A 23,244-nucleotide genomic window follows, 5' to 3' on the forward strand; every position below is an offset into this window, starting at 1 on the left:
ATTTGGAATATTAGATCGGCAGTACACAACAAGCTTTTCACGTACTTCAAATGCTACATAGACATCACAGGTTTATGTTAGTTGCCTTAATGGAGCCTTTTCAATATGTTAGATACAAAAATTCAAAAGGAGGTTAGGGATGCATCAGGCTGGTGCAAACTGTAGTGTGGAAAGATTTGGTTTATTATAGAGGAGAATGTAGATGTGGAAATTGTATCTGACACTGCACAAATGCGATCACCTTAAAACTGTTTCTTCAGGAGCAAAATAGATCTCTTATAACAACCTTGGTCTATGCTAAATGTGATGAAGTAGAAAGAATGCCACTTTGGGATAGTATTTATCATTTAGCTGGTTCCTATGACTTGCCTTGGCTGGTAGGGGGAGACTTTAATGTAGTGATGAGTGAAGAGGAAAAGATAGGTGGAGTCCCTGTAGTCCCTCAGGACTATGAGGATTTTGCCTTTTGTATCAACTCATGTGATTTATTTGAAACAGGTTTTAAAGGCGATTCTTTTACATGGTGGAATGGCAGTATACGGGGATGATTGTATATTTGAAAGGTGGATTTAATCTTCTTTAACTCACATTTTCAACAATGGTTTGGTACATTGAAGTGGAGCATTTATCAAGGATCGGATCCGATCATGCCCTACTTCTTATCACTTTGGGTGAGAAAGTTCAGACTTTCATAAAACCATTGTGTTTTTGAAGTTTTAGACTGAGCATAAAGACTTCTTGGACATAGTAAGCCTGAATTGGTCTGAGAAGAGTATTGGCAATCCTTTTTTGGTTTTTAAACAGAAGATCAAGATAGTTAAAGGGGCTCTATCTACTTGGAGTAGACTGGCTTTTGGAGATATCTTCAAACAACTTATTATCAGGGAAGATATAGTGAGAATTAACGAACAACCGTTTGAAGATGATCCTTCGCGAATATAGAATAGTCTTGCGCCTTTGTGATGAATCGAAGAAGTATTTACATTACGAGGAAGAGTTTTGGAGACAAAAAGCAGGTTACACTTGGTTCTCTGAAGGTGATAGAAACACTAGGTTTTTTCGCAATTTAGTAAATGGAAGGAGAAAAAGGTTACAAGTGAATATAATTCAAATTTCTAATGGTGAGTGGATAGAAAATAAGGAGCAGCTTGCAGCAGAGGTAGTTAACTTCTTTCAACAACAATTCACTCAAGAGGAGAGGGCTCTAGATTTTGGGATCTTTGAAGCATATTCACAGATGGTCTTTTCTGAAAGCAATGATTTGCTTTGTGCACTTCCATCCTTGGAAGAAGTAAAAAATGTTGTTTTTGAACTTAAAGGAGAGAGTGTTTGTGGTCCTGATGGATTATCAGGAAATTTCTTTCATTCATGTTGGGACATTATAGGAATGGATGGTTTTAGAATGGTTCAGGCTTTCTATGAAGGTCATACTCTCCCAAAATCAGTAACTCATACTAAATTGGTGTTGATCCCTAAGAAATCAAAAGTTCACACTTTTGGGGATCTTAGACCAATTAGCTTGTGTAACTTCATAAACAAGGTCATTTCAAGAGTGGTTCATGAAAGACTGGATAAAATTCTACCAAGTTTGATCTCTAGCAAAAATACCGGTTTTGTGAAGAGAAGAAGCATTATTCGAGAATGTTGCTTACTCAAGAAATTGTCACGTATATTAGAAAGAGAGGTAGACCGCAAATGTGGTAATTAAGTTAGATATGGCTAAGGCATATGATAGAGTGTCCCGGCTATATTTAACTAGGTGCCGAGAAGAATGGGATTTGCAGAAAATTTTGTGGATCGAGATATGGAGGTCGTTGGCAAATAATCGGTATTCAGCTTTTTGTTGAATGGGCAATCATATGGTTTTTCCCACTCTACATGGGGTGTGAAGCAAGGTGATCCACTATCACACGCTCTATTTATATTATCGACAGAAGTGTTATCTAGAGCACTTAATTTATTTGAGCATGATCAATATAGGTGCTTTGGTATGCCTAAATGGAGTGCAAACCTCAATCATCTTGCTTACGCGATGATACCATCATCTTTGCATCACCTGATAAATCATCATTGGAACTGACTATGAATGTTTTGAGAGATTATGAAAAGTTGTTAGGTCAATTGATAAATAGAGAGAAAAGTTTCTTTTACATGTATTAGAAGTCAGCAGTACGTGCAGTTATGTCAAGAAGTTGAGCAGGTACCTGGTATTACAAGAGGCATGTTTCCCTTCAAATACCTTGGCTGTCCTATCTTCCACTCTAGAAAAAGGAAAGTTTATTGTAATGATCCCATTAAGAGAGTGAAAGATAGGAGGCAGAATTGGAAAGGAAGGTTGTTATCATTTGGAGGGAAGGCAGTTCTTATAAAAAATGTTTTACAAAGTATGCCAATGTACCTTCTTTCTGCAATGGCACCTACTAAGTACACACTAAATGAACTGCATAAAATCTTTGCAAGATTTTATTGGAGTAATAAGGAAGAAGGCAAGAGTAGACACTGGTCAGCTTGGCTGAAAGTGTGTGTTCCTAAACAGGAGGGAGGATTGGGATTTAGATCCCTTTTTGATGTATCAAAAGCTTTATTCACTAAGCTATGGTGGAGATTCAGAACTTCTGGTACTCTGTGGTCAACATTCATGTGGAATAAGTACTGTAAGAAACATATTCCAACCAGGGTTCAATGGAAAGGAGGCTTACAATTATAGAAGAAGATGCTAGAATCTAAAGATGCTATAGAAGGGGAGATCTGGTGGGAACCAAGAAATGGTTCTGCTAACTTTTGGTGTGACAACTGGACTAAACTTGGCCCTCTTGCCCAACTTATGCTATCTAATTTCCCTGTGGATGACAGTATTCAAGAGGTTACAGATGTTATGGAGAATGGGACTTGGAATTATCAGACATTACAACAAACTGTGCCAGAAGATATTGTTGATCATATAAGAAAGGAGATGCACATTGACACTCCCTTAGAAAATATGGATAAGGCCTGGTGGATGCTCACTAGTAGTGGTAAGTACACTGTTAGTAGTGCATGGGAAGTAGTAAGACAAAGAGGTGACTCAAACTGGTGTTACAAGCAATTCTGGACAAAAGGTTTGCCTTTCAATATTGCTTTCTTCTTGTGGAGAGTGTGGAAGCAGAAATTACCTATTGATGATATAGTTGCAAAGATGGGGATAGCTATTGTATCTATATGTAGGTGTTGTTCTCAGCCCCACCGAGAAACAATGAACCATATGTTTGTGACAGGTCAATATGCTGCAGCTATATAGAAGATGTTCTCAGCAGCCGCAGGTGTGCAAGGCTCTTTTATTCAAGTTAATCAAACTATCAAGAAATCGTGTGACACAAAGTGTTCTTCAAAGCTGAAACCATTATACCAAGTAGCTCCTGCAATCATACTTTGGCAATTTTGGAAAAGAAGAAACACAGTTTTGCATGGTGGTAACATGTCTAGGCATAGGGTCATATATGAGATTAATCTTAATCTCATCTAACTGGCCAAAACTAGATATCCATGGATGACAAATTTGTAAAACTCTTGGCCTCAGCTGGTACAACATTTGGAACAATATAGGCCTCAGATACAGTATATACTGGTTCAATGGTTTAGGTCTCCTGCAGGATGGCTCAAATGTAATAGTGATGGTGCCTCCAGGGGAAATCCTGGTCCTAGTGCATCTACATTTTGTGTGAGAAATCATGAAGGAGAGTTCACTCATGCTACTGCTAGCAAGATTACAGATACAACTTGTCTATGTGCAGAGGCAAAAGCAATACATGATGGAATTATATTTTGTGTAACATAGCAGCATTTACCACTGATTTTGGAGACTGATTCACTTGGTTTAATGAAGCTAGTAGAAGGGGAATGGGAAGTTCCATGGAGTATTAGTATGGAGGTGCAAAAGATCAGAGAATGGAGGAAGAAGGGGCTGATACAAGCTAGACATGTGCTGAGAGAGGGAAACCAGCTTGCTGATTTTCTAACTAACTATGTTTTTGATTTTGCAGGTACTCTTAATTTTGAGCTATTTACTGATTTACCAACTGCAGCTAGGAGACTTGTAAACATGGATAAAATGCATCTTACAAGCTTCAGATTTAAGACAGTAATTCCAAGGGAGCTAGATTAAAGCATGCAATTCATAAGTCCAAATGCAGCAACACTGAAAGTTGCAGATCATTGTTGACAGGAATATCAAGGTAGAGGTATTTCAAGATCAAGTTTATCTGCTCTTGAGTCTGTTCCTAAGCAAATTCTATCCAATGTGTGGTATTAACATCATATTTAGCCTATTGGAAGAATCTCCTTAGTGATAGAGGAGAAGTACAGATAAACTGTCATATTCAAATATTTTCATATTCAAGTTCAGGAGACTCAGATTATAGACAGCTTTGGCTAGCATAAAAAGCATGATGTTGCACAATGCAAGTTGGAAGGATACTTCTTTTGGCATTTGATTACATAGCACCTGGTGAGAGCTTGAGGAGACTGAAATGGAATCAAGCCAAGGCTTGAAATGGTCATGCATTCATTAGGCTAGATATAGCTACTTAGGCTGTTTTACCTTTGATTTCTAGGCACTTTTGGCCTTGTAACCTTTTTCACTTTTGTTTTTTCTGCTTTCTTTCCAATTCTGTACGGAACTTTTTTAATAAAATTCACAACTATGCCTAGTGCTAGTTGTTTTAATTTAAAAAAAAAATATTGCTATACTTCTAGTTAGGTCAAATTCTAACCAAAGGAATTGGGGAAAAGGGCCCACAAGGGTAAAACGGGAAATTGTAGGATGGAACATGCAACTCAAGCTCTAGGTGATTAAACCCACTAATTAATTGCTAAAACAACTCAAGTAATTAAAGCAAAACCCCCAAATTTGGGTATGAACGCTAATTCTTAAATCCCCAATTTAATCACTAATAATGGAAGAAATAAGCTCAACAACAATGAATTCATCAAATCCTATGATTATACTAGCCAATTTCACCATCAATTTCCATTTTGGAAGTCTAAACCCATTTCAAGAAATTTCGCATAAGACTCATCTTTCTACATTGATTATAGTGATTCTAAGCATGGATTAAGGATCTAGGAAGGTAAATGATGAAGTCTAGGGTAATAGATCTTACCTCCAAGAAGATTCAGTCCAAAAGCTAATCAATTCCAAAGTGTGCTTAGAAAGTGATGAAGGGAAATGATAGGGTTTAAGGGTTTTAACTTGAGAAAAAGAATAGAAATCTGCCTGACATCGGCTGTAGCGGTTGAAGGCCCGCTGCAGCGCCCTCGCTATGGAGACTAGTGGCCCGCTATGGCGGCCGACACATAATCCTCGCAGCCGCTATAACGGCACCCACTACCTCTACCACTAGCCCGCCAAAGTGGATGGACGTCCGCTGTGGCGACTCACCTCTAACTCGCCTCGCTCGCTATAGCTGTCAACCCCTTGCTAATACGAGGCCGCCGCGGCGGATCTGGTGCCGCTGTGGCGGACACCAGACACTAGAAAAATTACTGGTTTTTGACCATTCTCAACCCGAAATTTGACTATCATTCGAGGCCCTACGGATACAAAACAAACATGAAAACACACATAAAAAATCTCTACGAACTCACTCGTGGCCTCAGATTTCCCAACGGAGGTCTATTTGACCAAGTCAACCCCTAATGTCCTGAAGCCAAGTTTCCAACCCAAGTCCTATAACGCGCCCATGTGCATTGGGAATCGAACCGAACATACTACCAAGTCTCAAACGGTAATCCGGACCTCTTGGAACCGACGAAATTTTGGAAAAGGTTTGTTTACCCAAAAGTCACTTTGGGTCAAACATTTCGAACTATAAGACTCTACCTTCCAAAAGTCACACCAAACTCGCCCAATGACCTTGGGAAAGGGTCAACAGAGGTAAAAGGGTCAATGGCACTATAACGACCAAGTGAATCGTTACATCAGATACCAATTAAACAATCACTCATCCTCGAGCAACAAGGGATAGAAATTGGGGAAAAGTACATGAGTCAGCAAACAACTGGGTTATCTCTCACACATATCAGACTTGGTCTTCCAAGTAGCCTCCTCAACAAGACGATGCTTCCATTGAACCTTAAAAGAAGCAATCTCTTTAGACCTCAGCTTCCAAACCTGCCTATTCAGAATCGCTATAGGCTCCTCCTCGTAAGACATATTCTCATCAAGCAACACAGAATCCAAACGAATGATATAAGAACCATCAGAATGATATTTCTTCAGCATGGACACATGAAAAATTAGATGAACACCTGAAAGGCCCGGTGGCAAGGCCAACTCATAAGCAACATCTCCAACCCGCCGGAGCACCTCAAATGGGCCAAGATTTCTTGGGCTCAAGTTGCCCCTCTTCCCAAATCGCATAACACCCTTCATGGGTGAAATCTTCATAAACACTTGCTCGCCCTCCCTAAACTCTTAGTCCTGAACCTTTCGGTCCGCAGACATCTTCTGTTGACTCTGGGCTACTAGAAGCTTTTCCTGAATAAGCTTCACTTTGTCCACGGAATCTCTCAACAAAGTTGTGCCCCACGGGCGAACCTCAAAAACACCCAATAGGAGAACGACACCTCTTACCATACAAATGTCACACCCCAATCTTGATCAGGGTGTGATGGGCACCCGACCCCGCAGCCGGAGCCGAGCGAACCCGCTACCTCTTACCACGCACTGAATTTTTTTTTCTGCATCAAGTATACATAATAAAATTACTGAAATATTCTTTTGTTACTCTTAAATCACATAAAACATGAAACTGTATATAACTCGTATCATAATACAAACTGACTCCCGAAACCCATGACTCTGTCTGCAAAGTCTCTAACTGAAATCAGAAATCCTGGCACGTGTACTCCGACTCGGCCACACTTCGTGCCAATGGAGCTTGCCAACTTCGCCGGAACATCTTCTATATTAACTTCGACCGTCCGGGTGTACTCGCGCGGCATGAAACGCAGCCCCCGAAGAAGAGGGGTCAGTACGAGCGATGTACTGAGTATGTAAGACATAAATAGTAACAACATAGTAAGAGCTGTACATATGAGACATATCACGTGTAAGACGGTAACCTGTGCGCAGTAATAACCGTATGGAAACGTACGTATCATAGGATAAAGGAGTAACCTGTACATGTGAGTGCCACGCAGGGCAGAGGCCATGCATGCCTAGCTTTTTCTTTTTCTTTTTCTGAACACGGTGTTTCTCTTTTTTTTTTCTTTGTACATAGAAAACAGATATCTTTCAGAAAACGGTACTTTTTGCTTGTATTTACGTACGCCGATTCCCGCTCTCCCACCCCCCCTCCCCAACAAAGGACCCAAGTATGTCATGTTATATAAATATATTATGCGTCACACGCATGCACGCCGCGTACGGCTCTCCCATATCCCGCGTCCGGCATCCCGCGTCCGGATGATAAGCCACCGAATCGGGGACACGGCTGCCCTCCCCATTCCCCACATATACAAGTATATACATATATATATTATATCATATAAACAGCATGCATGAGAGCCCAAGGAAGGTCATGTGTCTATCGGAGTGATGTAAGGTCGGTGACCTCCGATTACATTATGAATTAACCGGGATTGCTTTGTCTCACCTTGAAAGAACTAATAGTAAGGCGAGACTATCAATGGAGAATAACTTCTTGTGGACAAGCATAGAATAGGATCGTAGGGCGACATTTCATATACTTTGGAACCTTTAAACATACGATCATCCTCATTACAGTCATCATAGTAACATTCTTATTTCTGACATCTTTATTGTCCTTGGGAAACATAGCCTTGGCCTATTCGTCATATACCTCTTCCATCTCTGGCATCATCATCATCGTAGAATCATAATCGCCATTTTAGTCGCTAAAACTTTCAATGTTGTAAAACTTGGTTTTCGGAGAAAATTAAATATTTTGGAAAACATTTGTAAACTTTTAGGAAGGAAAATCACGCTTTGGGGTCAAGGGTTTAATTAAAATAGTTATTGTTTTGTAGTCGGAATGATGATCAAAACCTTCATTGAGTATAGTACGGAAATAAACCTAATGGAACAATAAGAGGGAATCCGGGAATAGTGGGCCCACCTCGGATCAAATGAGGCGGCATACACCATTTGCGTATAATACGTTCCGTGACATTACTTAGGGAAGTCTTAGGGTAATTGAGTCTTATTCTCGCAAGTTCTAGGGGTTTAGACCTTCCCTTCACTATTCTGGGGCGAGCTTTGGGTTCAATCTTACTGAGTGAATAGTAGAAAATTTCAATCACGGATTTCTAGAGTTAGGAAAGTCCCCGAGGCGCGAAACCAAGCCTACACGTCTAAGACATGCCAAAGAAAGGAAATAAAGTCTTACATACCTTTTCCGCCTCATGCGCGACTCCAAATTCAAGTTCCAAATCCACCAGAATCTACAAATTGGTCACATTTACCAAACCTTAGTTAGGACATTCATGAGTTGATTCTTCAAAATAACACTTTGTTCCGTCGAAATTTTCGCGCATTTCCCCTGTAAATACACCATCCCGAGAATATGGCTCGGCCCAATTCAACAATAACAACCCGAGAATGGAACTCGGCCATAATATCAACAACAATGCCAACAATTATTCTAACAAAACCATAATACTCATAATAATCCAAAGTTACCCGAATCCTCCATCTTCAACAAGAAACATTCATAACACATTTTCTACTTTCAAATCCATAGACTTGTGTCAACAATTCCATAAGTGATTCAAAACGTATCAATAATTCTTTTCTACACAATTCGACAACATTTCCTTTATATTCCACTAAACTACATATGATCAATTCAATACCAATGCTCTCAAGTTCAAATACCAATCCAAAGTCATTCAAACATAATTTAAGAACATTCCAAATCAACCCACACGACTACAACTTCGACTTGGATCATTAAACCTTTATTTTTCAACATAAAATCCACAACAAGCAACAACCAAAATACTAAGTAAATCTAATTCATCCCTTTCATACTAAGGCAGCCCCTCATTCGGACACTTCATGCATACACACAACCTCATGAATTTCATCCATTCCTTTACATTACAACATGCACAACCATTCATAATACCATCATTCAACAAGCTAAATAAATTAGTTTTTCACTTCTATGCCATACTACACATATACGGCCATACAACACAACATCATAATCTCATGAAATTTATTTCTTTCTACACACCACAACATGCATAAACACCTATAAAACATGCAAGAAAGATTGAGCCTTACCCTTTCTTTTCACTTCCCTTTTTCTCGGCTAGAAGTAGCTCTAGCAACAACGGATGATTTTCTCGCTCCAACAACTACTCCACGTCGACGAGGACCTTACAATTAGTAGAGAAACAAGGAGAAAATATTTTTTCCAAGACCAACTCATGGGCCGGTTTCTGCCACCCTTGTCCGTTGCACTCTCCCTCTCTTTTCTTTCTTTTTCTCTTCTTGAATTTTCTTGAATTCCAAGATGATGACCTACACATATATATATATATATACATAAGTGGCACATGACCATGCACATGCCTCTTTGTCTTCCAAATTTTTCTAGAATTTTCTTCTTTTTTTCTTCAAATTAAAAGATGACTAATTTAGTTGGGCTTGGTCATCTTTGGTCCATAATCCAAATTGGGCTTAGTCATGCTTGCCCATTCATACATATATTTAGCCCACAAATATATAATATACACTTGTGCCATTTCATGAAATTATTTCCCCCACCTTTAGCCTCCAAATCTTTCTTATTTCAAATTTATCCTTAACGCTCCATTCCAATACAAAGGATGAATAAACAACTTACGCATTCTAAGAAAAATTTTAACCTTGTCCTTAGCTTCCCGACATTAACTCGGAATATTCAAATGCACAAAACGCGAGGTGTAACATCAAAGTCTTACATACTCAGTACATCGCTCGTACTGACCCCTCTTCTTCGGGGGCTGCGTTTCAAACCGCGCAGGTACACCCAGACAGGTCGAAGTTAATATAGAAGATGTTCCAGCGAAGTTGGCAAGCTCCATTTGGCCTGGAGTGTAGCCGAGTCAGAGTACACGTGCCAGGATTTCTGATTTCAGTTAGAGACTTTGCGACGTAGCATGGGTTTCGGAGTCGTTTGTATTATGATACGAGTTATATACAGTTTCATGTTTTATGTGATTTAAGAGTAACAAAAGAATATTTCAAAGAATTTTATTATGTATACTTGATGCGAAAAAAAAAAATTCGGTGCGTGGTAAGAGGTAGCGGGTTCGCTCGGCCCTATCATGGGAGCCCGGTGCCCATCACACCCTGATCAAGATTGGGGTGTGACAACAAAGCCTCGAACAGCACCATATCAAAACTCGAATGGTAGCTATTGTTGTATGCGAACTCCGCTAAGGGCAAAACCTGGTCCCAATAACCACCAAAATTAAAGTCCCCGTGTAGACGCACAATCTCACGAATGTAAATCCTGGCTAACTTCTCCGCAGTGTAAATGACCTAAACTTGAATGAAATGAGTGGACTTAGTCAACCGATCAACATTAACCCAAACTGAATCAAACTTGCCCAGGGTCTTCGGAAGGCCCACGACAAAATCTATGGCAATCCTCTCCCACTTCTACTCGGGAATGGGCATCCTCTAAAGCACACCATCAGGTCTCTAATGCTCATACTTGACTTGCTGACAATTCCCACACTTAGCCACAAAATTTGCAATATCTCTCTTCGTCCTACCTGTTACACCCCGAAAAATTTCGCATTACTAAGGTTGCAGACGGTTTAATGTGAGCTCAAGGAGGAGCAAATATTAAAAGTATAAAGGATAGAATTCTACTGTATTAGCATGAGGATAGCATGAGTATGATATTTGGAATTCATACAAAATGATTGGAATGATACATTAAAAGATATATAGCCCTCATAACCGTAAGCTGAGGTGGGGACCACATGATGGGGTTTTTATAAAGGACATATGACAGGTTATATGGATAATATATGTAAAGTTAAACACAGCTCAAGAAGGACCTTTGAGCCAAATCCAAGTGTAAGCCCTCCAAAAAGATATTTTTAAGTTACGTTTTTGGGTGACCTAATTTCTGGAGGCCATAACCCCATCATTATTTGAGCATTTGGGAAAAATCAAAAAATGAAAGTTGTAGATAATTGAAATACCTTTCTAACCATAGGTTGTGGGCCTTCACAAAACATAGGAATAAAAAGTTATAGATATTTTAAGACAGAAAGGTCAAGCTGGGCAGTGGGCTCGGCCCAACCCAACTCAAAGTCGGTGGGAACCGACCCAAGACCCATATATAAGGGATAAATTCATACAAATTCATTCATTTACACATGAAGAAGTCCACAAACTTTTAGAGAGAGAGAGGAGAGTTAGAGAGAGAAAGTGGAGAATCAAGCAAGTTCGAGGTCCCGAATCCCGAGGCTCGTGAAGGGTAAAGTATAGAACAAGTTGTTGCCGTCGTTTTAGGATAAAAGTTAAACTTGGGGGATGTTGGTTTCATGGTGTCTGATCATATAAGGTATGTTTAAGATGTTAATGATGTTCTTACCATGATCATTGATAGATTTGACGGGTTAGAATAGAGAAAATTATGTTGAAAGTTCAGTTATCACTTTTGGATCGCAAATAACTTGGGGGATGTTTTGGTATGATTAATGTCACGACCCTGCTAGGGCCATGACGGGTACCCGGGGCTAACCACCGAGAACCACTCGTTCTATTACTCATTCTGCGTACGGTTGTATTTCTTATGCTCATAATCGTAGGAAAACCATTTTCATTTGAAACATATTTACCTTTACATACATAAGCCCTTTGGCTATCAAAATAATACATATATACACGTGGGAAAATCGTGAGACCATACTACCCACACATACGTATCTACGAGCCTCTACTAGAGTACTAGACATATGGATGGGACAGGACCCCGTCCTGCCCAAAACATATACACAAAAAAAAAAGCAATGGCACATCCGGAATAATGGAGTGCTCTCAAGGCCTGCTAGCAGCTCCTACGAGTCTAGATCTCCTCCCTGTTTACCTGTGGGCATGAACACAGCGTCCAAAAAAAACGGTCGTCAGTATGAACATTGTACTGAGTATGTAAGGCGTGGAAAATAACATAATAAGAGCATGAGGGATAGCATAAGATAAAAGAACTGTTCATTTCTCATAATACTTTTTAAACATTCGTCATACGTACTTACCCCTTTATTCTCCTAAAGATACACTTGTTACATCCACATGCTTACATATGCAATAACTTACAATGCAGTACAGCCACGTACCTGGCCATATAGGCTCGGTATCACCCGTACTCGGCCCTCCTGGGACTCGATGCTATCCGTACTCGGCCCTTCCGAGACTCGATGCTATCTGTACTCGGCCCTTCCGGGACTCGATGCTATCCGTACTCGGCCCTTCCGGGACTCGATGCTATGCATGCATACATACATATATATACATAAAAATACATAAATGAAATCAACATCATCCTTAGCATTATCATATATCTATCATTAAAGCATACATTAGAACATTGAAGGCAACTATGGCGATGTTGGGGTGACATGAGGTCGTGGACCCCCGATTACATCATGGAGTGATCATAATCATCATATCTCACCTTGAAGGGACTAACGTTTTAAGGTGAGTGTACACAAGAAAAAGCATCAATGGAACCATACTTAGAATCATTAACTTCATGGGCATCATATCTCACTTTAGGATTCTTTAGACTTAAACTCATCATCATCATTCATTATCATACTCGTGTATTATCTCTTTTCTTTATCTTGTACATATGTAGCTCCTTATAGTCATAGGCACATAATTTCCGTTATGTAGGAAGATCATGGGAAAATGGGAAGATTCATGCCATAGGAGGCATGCCTTAGAAAGAAAGGACTAGACTTGGGCTCATTATCATATTCATAACATATCTCTTAACCTTATCTTATGAGAGCTCTTTATAATGTAGACTCATCATTTCCGGTATATACATATATGTAGAGAAGTCATGGGAAGATAGGAAGATTCATACCATAAAGTCATGCCTTAGAAAGAAAGGACTAGCCTTACATACCTTTTCGTTTAGCTATTCTATCGCTTGATCGTTCTCCTTCGATGCTCACGTTTCCACCTTCAAGAGAGTTCGTATTAACATTAGCTAATTGATTATATGAATGTGCTTACTAAAGCTAGAGAAAATTGGGCAGCATTTCCTTTCTTTATACAGCTTTCTCCATATTCCATATCAATTCCCAAACATCCATAACAACAATCACCATATTATAGGTAACAATCATCATTCATCTACATTATCCACATTTCACAATTTCACTTCAATTCTTCCATAATCATGGTCATAGTTCACTATTGCGTTTTCTCACATATAATACTTATCCCATGTTCTAAATGTCACTTATAGCATACTTACAATCATAACATATCAATATTTCTGACTCATTACAAACTACTACTCAAAATGTCACTATTCTTACATTCATGCTCCATTTTCTATAACCTTCTACAATCCAAGTGTTTCAACTTCTCAATACCTTAAAAAACATGGAATGATCATAAAACTTACCTTAGATAGTGTAAGAATAAGCCTTGAGTGGAAATACTCCACTTGAGCCAAAACCCTAGCTTCACTTCCAAGAGAATTCTTGACTTGGATGGACCCTGGTGAGCTTCATGCACTTGATTCACTTGAATTCTTGATATTGATCTTTATTTTCCTTTGTATTCTTGTAGATGAAGTATGTGGAACCTTCTAGAGGTCTTGAGAGAGATGAAGAAGTGTGGGAAAATGAAATTAGTGAAGTGGGATGTCACTACCCAACCTGAGGGCCGCGACGAGCACCCGGTGCTAGCCCACCCGGGCACCCCTTAACATACTTATACATCGCATTCTAGGTGAGCCACATAAGTATATCACACTTTTCATTCATCCTCATTCTAATCTCATCGGGCGACAACATGTCTATATCATCAATAACATTTATGCCCATAAAAATGTACAGGCGCCGACAAGGCGATCAAAACAACATCCCAAAATATAGGCCAACAAGGCCGAACATATCTAGCCATATACACAATGTCTACGAGCCTCTAAGAAGGGTACATCATATCGTAACATATGGGCGGGATAGGACCCCGCCGTGCCCATGAATATATACACAAAAGAATCTGTACCAAAAGCTGCAGCTCCGAATAAAATGGAGCCCTGCTATGTAGTCCCTGAGAATATACAGCTATGGGTCAAGTCTGTCTCCCTGGCCACTCGGCGGCATGACGCGGCGTCCACAAACAAAAGGACGTCGGTACGAAGAATGTCCGAGTATGTAAAGCATGATCAATATCAACATGGAAGCATAATGAATAACATGTGAAACGACATAAGCTGGGGGACAATAACATCATCATCATAACACTTACCTGCTTCCCATAGGGACGTTCCATTTCTATTGCGTATTCGCGTATATACTTTCATATTCTTGCTCATTTACCTTTCGTATATATCTTCACACTCATATTCATATCTCCTTTCATACTCATGCTCATATCATGCACATTGCATATTCATAGCCCTTACTTGGCACTTACATAGTCTTAACATATTCGTACTCTAATGGATGTCATATACATAGCATAATCGTACTCACGTAGATGTCATATACATAGCATTTATATAGCATACCCGACCACGAAGGTTTGGTGTTCACGTACCTGGCCCTATCAAGGCTCAGTGTTGTTCGTACCCAACTGCAGTGGTGTGCGCGCATCGTTATATAGATATACATATATACATACTTACTGTATTCTACCCGGCCATATAAGCTCGGTGTTCACAATAGCCTCTCATGGGCACACATACGTATTCATTATATTCTACCCGGCCATATAAGCTCGGTGTTTACAATAGCCTCTCATGGGCACACATACATATAAGCTCATATCTATCTTTAGCCTTTTTACTATCGTCATTCATCACCTTCTATCCGTAGAGTATCACTCGTCGCATAAGGGACTTAGTACAATCATACCATTGAGCATCATAAGCTTAATAGCTTCTCAAGCTAGGATTATTAGAGAGTATCATGAACTCATAAGAAGATGAACATTTGGCCAAAGAACCATGCCTTACGAAAGAAGGGTTAGCCTTACATACCTTCGTGCCACTATTCTATCACTTGTACGTGCTTCTTCAAAGCTCACGTTCTACCTTCATCAAGTGCATACTCATATTAGATGATAGGTAGCTTTAGCATTCATAACTAATTCTAGAGAAATTCGAACAGCATCTCATTTATTTATACTACTTCCCTCGTATTACATATCAACTCCCAAACATCAACAATAACATTCACAAGATCATCACAATAGCCTTTAGTCATCTACATTACCCTTACTTCACAATTCACTTCAATTTTCCACATTCATAGTTGTTATATCCCGCATTTTGTGTGTTTGGACAATTCAAGATAATCGCGGGAAGAGAATAAGCGGGGCCATATTTTATTTTGTTTGGCATATGAGTTGCTTAAGAAGAATTTAGAAGCGGAATTATTAAGAAAGGCTAGGGGTAAAAAGGTAAATTTGCAATATGACTCATAGAAACATAGAGGAATGATAAGGGTAAATTTGGAAATTGGAGAATAATTTTTCATGAATTGTAAGACACAAAAAAAAAAACATGGGCTTACGGTTTGGGCCAAAGTTGGCCGTCCAACTCCCTTCTTGATGGGCCAAGCCCATATGGGAATTAAGTGAATGATTTAAAAGATGACTTAAAAGTCATCTTATCACATAATTCTCTAGAGAATTCAAGAGCACACACAAAAAAAAAAAAAAAAAAGAAGGAGAAAGCTCTCCAAAGGCCATTCGGCCAAGTGCAAAAATTAACAAGAACCTTGACAAAAATTTCTTCAAAAATGGTTTTCTACTAATTGAAGGGTCCTTAACAAGGTGAAGTATCCATTGGAGCAAGAAAGTTTCATATTCTTGCAAGTTACAATTCTAGTCAAGTGGGGAGCCAAGAAGGAAAGGTAAGAATCAATTTATTTTCATGTGTTATAAGTGGTTATGTCGGTTGAAGTATGTAAAGGTCGATGAAATTCATGGAAGTGTGAAAAACATGTTGTGGCCGTGAGTTGTATATGGTATATATGGCCGTGTATATTGATGAAGTATGAAGGGATGGTGAGCAAGTTTTAATTAGTATTTTGGTTATTGTGTTATGGATTTTATGTTGCAAATAGAAACTTAATGAGTTTAGTGAAATTGTAGTAGTTGGAGGCTTGTTGTGGAAGTGTATGCAAATGGAATGTGATGTTCTTGCGTGAATGGGATAAAATGTTGTTAGTATGTTGTTGTTAATGTGTAAATTGTTAAGTTGTTATTGTTCTTATTGGAGTTAAAAGATCTTGAAGGAAGTAGTATGTTGATTAAATTGTTAGAATGTACTTGGGTTGATTATTGAAATTGCTAGTATGATTGTTGGCATTGTTGTTGATTGAAATTGGCCAAGTTGAACTTGGTGGGATGGAGTATTTATAGGGGAAGTGCTGCCGAAATTTCGGTAGACAAGTGTTACTTCAAAACTCAACTTCTATAATGCACTAATTACTGTTTGGTAAATGTGACCAAATTGTAGATTCTGGCGAATTTAGAGCTCGAGTTTGGAGTAGCGGAAAAGGCGGAAAAGGTATGTAAGGCTTCCCCCTTCCTTCCTTGGCATGTCCTAGACATAATTGGTTTGGATACGGGCCTCGGGGACAACTCCATTTCTAGAAATCCGAGGTTGAATTCGACAACTATTCATTCAATAGAATTGAATTAGAAACTCTAGGTTTAATTGAAAAAGTAGCTTGAAATATGCAACCTTCACCGACGGCACCGGAATGTTCCAAAACTTTGCTAGGTAACTTTATTAAGCCTAGGATTCAAAGGCAAAGTATTCCTTCCAGAAATTCGTAAATGTTCTCCAGGATGTCCATATTTTGCAAAGACCAAATTTTAAGAGGTTGAAAGCCTTTATGCCTGAAACGATGAATATGACTTTATAATGATAACAATGACGTCAAATATGAGAAAATGCCTATGACGAATATGTCGACGATACGTTTCTACCACGAATGTGATAAAACGAGACGGTTGAACTAATTCCTGATTTTTTTTTCAACTCTAATTATGGATAATGATTATTCTAAAGATTCCAAGTATATGAAACGATGTCTCATGATCCTGTTCTATGTTCCTCATGATGTTACTCTCCATTGATAGTCCCGCCTTATTACTAGTTCCTTCAAGGTGAGACAAAGCGCCCGTGGTTATTTCAAAATATAATCGGAGGTTACCGACTTTACGTCACTCTGACGGTTACATGACTTTCTTTGGGCTCTCGTAATATATATATATGTATATGTATATGTACATGGGGGGAGGAGGGAGATATGGAGGGGAAGGGACATATGTTGCGCTATAGATGCATTGCCACCTGGTCAGCTGGCGTTATATCATCCCGGACGCGGGATATGTGGGCGAGCCGACATATTTCGGCGCTATGTGGGCGAGCCGACGTTGTTCGGCGCTATGATATGATATACTATGATATGATATGATATGATATGATATGATATGATATGATATGATATGATATGATATGATATGATATGATATGATATGATATGATATGATATGATATGATATGATATGATATGGTATGACATGATATGACATGATATGATATAAGTTCTATTTTCTATTCCTATGAAAAGAGATTTCAAAAAAAAAAAGGGACAGGCATGCGTGGTATCCGGCCTAAAAGGCATTCACATGTACAGGTTACTCTCTTACCTCATTGTCCGTTCTATGATCCCATGATGTTTTTATTCATGCTTTATGCTGCTTATTATGCTGTTTTCTGTGCCTTACATACTCGGTACATTACTCGTACTGACGTCCCTTCTTGTGGACGCTGCGTTTCATGCCGCGCAGGTCAGCAGGTAGACGGACTGGATTCATAGGAGCTCTATCAGCAGTATTTTGGCTGCACTCCAGTCGTTCCAGAGCCTCAGTTTCTTGGTACTATTTTGTGTACATATCCGGGAACGGCAGCACCCGGCCCTTCTTGTTATAGTATGTATTTTGTTTAGAGGCTCGTAGACAGCTATGTACAATTAGATGTTTACATAATATTGGTTGTCCCCGTCAATGTGCATTAAGTTAGTAAGGTTTATTAGTACATGTTCATAATGATGTTATTAATGATAATGCTAAGTAAATAACTGATAGTATGCAATTTATTCGGCCCACTTAGTAATAAGAATAAGATATGAAATAAGGGGGTGCTTGGTACAAGTATCGGGCACCCGTCGCGGTCCCTAGTTGGGTCGTGACAATAGTCATAACTCGACAATACCTTAATTCACATACAATGTCTATTTCCATACTCTCAATATCATTATAACATGATTATATTCATAAAGCATCAAGAATCCTAACTCGTTCCACACATGAACTCAAAAGTGGTACTATTCACCCATTCATGACGCATTTCTTACATTCCTACGTAATCCAAGTGTTTCATCTTCCAAATACATTAAACAACATGGAAACATCATAAAACTTACCTTAGATGGCGTTGGATTGAACCTCGGGTGCAAATATCTCACTTGAGCAAAACCCTAGATTTTCCCTCGCTTGGATTCTTGCTTTGGATGAACTTTAATGGGTTTCTTATACTTGATTCACTTGGTTTGATGAAGTTGAGCACTAATTCTCTTGAAAACATGTGGGAGAAATGTGGAGAGATGTTTTAGAAAGAAGGGGAGTGAAATGGAAATGAAATGAAATAAAACTTGATCCTCATTAAATACATAGAATAAATGTCGACCGAATATACGGACCAACATACGGTCCGTATAATTTTCACGGGCCGTATGTCTAGACCGTGTATTTGGTCCAGTGAGGCATGCCATTCTGGGCTAAACTTACCGCTGGACATACTGTCCGTGTATTTTATACGGCCAGTATGTCTGGCCGTATAATGCCCAGGGGTTCCGATCTTGTTTTCGTCGACTCGTTTGATCTCCAATCCTTATGGAAACTTCTTGGCTCTTGTCTAGCACCTCAATACCAATCTAAGGGACGTTATAAATCTTCTTCATAATCTCTTTAAGTCACCATTAACTCGTTACTCATAGATTCCTTCCGATACTTATCGTAAGCTTTGCCTTCTCTTGGCAATCTTTCTCGTCTACCATCGAATGTCTTTGAAATCTTACTTAAGGTCATCAAACGCTACTTCTTACTTATCGGGACACCATATACTCGTGTTCTTCATTAGCCTATTCACTGTGCATCAACGGAAAATTTTTTCGAGGTGTAACATGGGAACATGTATTTATATTTGCAACTTAATCAGCCCGTCGGGCATTACACGAACCACTTATACGGTCTGTATAACATTGTACAGTCCGTATAAGTGTCTGTGGTTCACCATCAGGGAAAACATCTTCCTGTTGGTATTATACGGGGGCCGCATAACTTTATACAGACCGTATAACTTTATACGGACCGTATAAGTCGGTCGTATAACCCTATTTCCCTTGAATGATTTCCGTCGTTCGTTTGATCTCCAATCCTTATGAAACCTTCTTCACACTTGTTTAACACCTCGTTAACAATCTAAGGGACATTATAACTCTTCTCCAAAACATCTTTAAGCCATCATTAATTCGATACTCGTTAAAACTTGCCAGACACACAACCTATACCTTACTTTCCTTAACAACTTTCGTCTCCTACCTTAAATGTCTTTGAAATCTCATTTAGAATCATCAAATGTTATTTCTTACTTATCAAAACATCATATACTTTGTACCCTTCGTTAGTCTATTCACTGTACGTTAACGAAAAATTTTTGAGGTGTAACAATTAATTGGATAGAATTAGTTGGATATTGATATAAAATGATTGTTGATATTGTTGTTGATGTTGTGGATAAGTTGCTATTCCTGAATTTGGGAGAATAAAGTGTATGAAGATATTGTATACAAAGCGTATACTGGGCTGTTTTGGTGTATATCTTTGGGAGTTGATGCTTTGAGTTTAAAGAGGCTTATATGAGATGGTCGTTGTTGTTGTTGGTTGCTGATTGTGTTGTTAAAGTGAATTGGAATTAGAGGGAAGCGAAGCTTACAGGGAAAATCTTTGCCCGAATTTACGGAAGTTAATTACGAGCTTAGAGAAGTATATGAACCTTTTTCAAGTTGTCTACGATTTCCTTTACCTTGATTGTAGATTGGCCAGTGTTTGGAAGCATAAGTTAAGCTAATCACGTAAGCGACAAGGTATGTAAGGCAAACCTTTCTTCCTTGGCATGATCCTCATTGTTATTCATTTTATATGTACTCCGTATAATTCCATTCTTAGACGAGTAAGGTCTAAATATTTCTTGTGATGGCTTATTGATATTGTACTCCTATTCTGTTCCAAAGGGAACACCCAGAAGGTGACAAGTTGAGTTGTCTATATGGTTTTACTAGTGATTTTGAGGAAATGAGTTTTATACTAAAGAAAGCATAAAGTTTGATTTTCAAAACCACTCTGAAGGAGGTGCGAGATTTTACTACTTCATTTCATTTACGATTTATGTTTACATTCCATAGTATCATCCCTTGTATTGATATGATGTTTTATTCTTTGGGTAGGGCAATAAGATGAAATTGAGTAGAATATAAGTAGTAAGAATTTCATAACAATTCTACCCTCAAAACCTAGAAGTATGTCCTCCTAAGTTTAGTGAGATACAAATTTGATAACTTCTTCTGAAAGACTAAGGCTAATAACTGGATTGTGATTAATTGGTTAGCGACTTATGATTATTTGTGGATTGAGTTTGTTTTGATATAATGGTGATATTAAGCCGGAAGCGGCTGCCCGAAGGGGCCACCCTAGCTAAGCCGGAAGCGGCTGCCTGAAGGGGCCGTTATTATTATGCCGGAAGTGGCTGTCCGAAGGGACTATTGTGTTACTAGCTGGAAGCGACTTTCTGAAGGGACTATTCTGTTAACATGTCGGAAGCGGCATGTGTGTTGGGTTGCATAATTTACTTAAAGATTGTTTTGACACTTCGTGTGCACATTTATGTTTCTTCCAATGAAAATTCTGGTATTGAGTTAGATTGTGATTTATTCTCTCCTAAGTCAAATTATGATTATGATTTGTTACCACCTTACATACTCAGTACATTGTCCGTACTGTCGTCCTTTTGCCTGAGGTCGCTGCGTTCATGCCCGCAACCCTAGATTGTTTGGCAGGTTAAGTGTACAGCTAGGATGCATGGACGTCAACTGAGATTGGCAAGTTCCACCTCATTCTGGAGCTGTGCTGAGTCATGTATAGATATATATATGATTATGGGTATGTTAGGGACCCTGTCCTGACTCATAATGTTCAGTTTACTTCTTAGAGGCTTTTGCAGATAGTATCCTGTGGTATGTTTGTCGAGATGTCTAATGTCAGTTGAGTTATTTGTGGATTTTAAAAGAGTATGTATTTTAGAATATTTCAGATGGTTTAAAGTACTTATTTCATTGAAAGTTTTCATAATGGTTAAGCAGATAATGATTTCTATTTCGAAAAGTCTTATGTTCTTAAAAGTTTTTGAAATGACAGGTTTTGATAGAGCGAATGTCTGAGGGTTCGCTCGGCTCTGATGAGAGTCGGGTGCCCGTCATGCCCTACCATTGTTAGGGTGTGACACTACCCTACCAGTAATGCTGCCTCAGATCACGATACATCTTTGTATCACTCGGATGAATATAATATTTGGAACTATGGGCCTCCTTTATAATTAGACTAATCAAATCACCAACACGAGGAACGCACACGCGTCCCTTGATGCTCAGAATCCCCTCACTGTCAAGCATGGCCTTCCAGGCCTCACCTCTCAGAACCTTATCACGAATCTTACACAACTAGGCATCCTCAAACTATTGGGCCTTAATCTTCTCCAAGAGGGATGACCTTGGGTCAACAGGAGCTAAGACTCTGCCTGGAACTGAGATATCAAGGTGCACAAAATTGTTAGCCATAGTCTGAACCTCCATGGCTAACGGATGCTCAGAAGCAACCAATCGGGCTAAGCTACCCATACTCACTGCCTTGCGACTCAAGGCATCAACTACTACATTGGCTTTTCCCGAATGATAGAGAATGGTGATGTCATAATCCTTCAGAAGCTCCATCCACCTACGTTGCCTGGAATTTAGATCTCTCTGACTGAACATGTACTGAAGGCTGCGGTGATCGGTGAATACCTCCCAATGGACTCCGTATAGATAGTGCCTCCAAATCTTTAAGGCGAAGACTACTGCTAATAACTCAAGATCATGAGTAGGGTAGTTCTTCTCGTGGATCTTCAACTGGCGGGAAGCATAGGCAATGACTGCACCTTCCTGCATCAACAAGGGATGCATCATAATACACTGAGAAATCCTTACCCTCTAAGGGTAATGCCGGAATCGGGGCTGAAGTCAAAAGAGTCTTAAGCTTTTGAAAGCTCTCTTCACAAGCGTCGGACCACTGAAAGGGAACCTCCTTCTAAGTCAATCTAGTCAACGAAGAAGCAATAGAAGCGAAACCTTTCACAAAACGACGGTAATAGCTGGCTAACCCCACACAGCTACAAAATCAGTCACAGTAGTGGGCCTCGCCTAATAGCTAACAACCTTAATTTTCTTGGGATTAACCATGATCCCGTCCTTAGACATAACATGGCCTAAGAATGCCATAGACTCAAGCCAGAACTCACACTTTGAAAACTTGGCATAAAGCTCCTTCTCCTTCAATAACCCAAGGACAATCCTAAAATGACACTCATGCTCCTCCATACTCTTCAAATACACCAAGATATCATCGATGAATACAATGACGAAGGAATAAAGATATGGCTTAAAAAGGCCATTCATCAGAGTCATAAACGCAGCTGGGGCATTCGTAAGCCCAAATGACATCACAAGGAACTCATAATGACCATAACGAGTCCGAAAGGCTATTTTCAGAACATCCTCGGCCCGAATCTTCAGCTGATGGTAGCCAGACTTCAAATCAATCTTCGAAAACACTGAAGCACCCCGAAGATGGTCAAACAAGTCATCAATGAGAGGAATAGG

Source organism: Lycium ferocissimum, chromosome 11 (assembly GCF_029784015.1).
Source record: "Lycium ferocissimum isolate CSIRO_LF1 chromosome 11, AGI_CSIRO_Lferr_CH_V1, whole genome shotgun sequence".
NCBI lineage: Eukaryota > Viridiplantae > Streptophyta > Magnoliopsida > Solanales > Solanaceae > Lycium > Lycium ferocissimum.